Source organism: Macrobrachium nipponense, chromosome 6, assembly GCF_015104395.2.
Source record: "Macrobrachium nipponense isolate FS-2020 chromosome 6, ASM1510439v2, whole genome shotgun sequence".
NCBI classification, from domain to species: domain Eukaryota; kingdom Metazoa; phylum Arthropoda; class Malacostraca; order Decapoda; family Palaemonidae; genus Macrobrachium; species Macrobrachium nipponense.
The window spans coordinates 66,722,794-66,724,313 of record NC_061108.1 but is presented as its reverse complement, the minus strand read 5'-3'; positions in this window follow the sequence as shown (position 1 = coordinate 66,724,313).

Sequence of the window (1,520 nt, the reverse complement as noted above, 5' to 3'; positions counted from 1 at the left end):
GCACAGAACTTTCCAAGCATTCCACTCAAGCGGAAGTTTCCAAGTGCTCGGATCCTTCCGAGCGAGCGGGAACTTCAAAGCACGGATCGCCTTCAAGACACTTGGGACTTTCCAAACGGGAATCTTTTTCCGGAAGAGTGGAACAGTCCAAACAAGCGAGACTTTCCAGACGAGAGGAATTTTCCGCACGAGAGGAACTCTCCGAGCGCGAAGAGCTTTCTACAAAAGCGGAACGTTCCAGACATGCGGAACCTTCCAGGCTAGAACCGCCTTCCAAGAGTTCTTCTCCTCGGAAGCGATCTTCCTCTTTGGGACTTCAGAAGGAAATAGATCAGTGATATCATGTAAGAGAATAGAAAGGACTTCCAGCTCTCTTACAAAAGAACGTAGAGAGAGTTTTTTCCGCCAGTCCTTCCCCGAATAGAGGCTCTCCTAATGCAGAATATGTGCGACCTACGGAGTGTTTGTCCGTTGCAAGGGATCGTTCTCCTTCAGCTGGGCTCGAGCTAGAGGATATCTCGGAAGACGAAGCCCCAGCTCATGAAGGACTGTCTAATTATAAGACTTTATCCGCACTTCTGCTCCAGGAATACGGAGAATCGCTGAGCCCTGCCGCTCCGCCTTCGCCTCGGTCTCTCTATTTGAGCAATAAGCCATATAAGTCCTCTGCCTTCTTGAAAATGAAACCGGCCATTTCAATGAAGAAGGCTCTCCAATCTCTCGGTTCTTGGATGAATTCCAAGAAAGAACTAGGAAAGACTGGTCTTCTGTATGCCTCCCTCCAGACTGACAGGTACGAAACAGGAGAGAATATGGGCCTATCTCTTCCTGCTTCTGCACGAGTCGGATTTCTCGAGTCTGGTAGACTCTTTCTAGGAGACAAGCCTTATCCTCTGCACTTGGAGTATGTCTGATTTGGATCATCTCCTCAAGGGTCTCTTCCACGTGCTGGAGGTTTTTAATTTCTTAGATTGGTTCCTTGGGGGTAATTTCTAAGAAGTCTCAAGAATCGGAAAGAATATCTTAGCAATGAACTAACTCAGCATGAATTACCTCTACCTATAAGTCACATTATTTCACTCACAATTAGTTTTGTGCATTTGTGATTGTAAGTTTTATATTCAATGGTGAATTTTATCAACAAATTTTGGCATGGCAATGGGAAATCCTTTATCACCATTGCTCTCAAACCTGTATATGGAATTCTTTGAAAAACGTTACTTACCTAATATCATTCATATTCCTGTAAAGTGGTATCGTTACATTGATGATTGTTTAGCTGTTCTTCCTGTCGGTATTGATGTAAATGATTTACTCTCTAAATTAAATAACCAGGTACCATCAATTAAGTTTACTCTAGAATTAGAAAAAGACAATTGCCTCCCTTTCTTAGACGTTTTGATACATAGAGAACCATTTCAATGTAAATTCAGTATTTATAGGTAACCGACTAACAACTTAACTTATGTTTCATTTCTTCTCAGGCCACCATCTTAATATAAAAATATCAATTTTTTTCC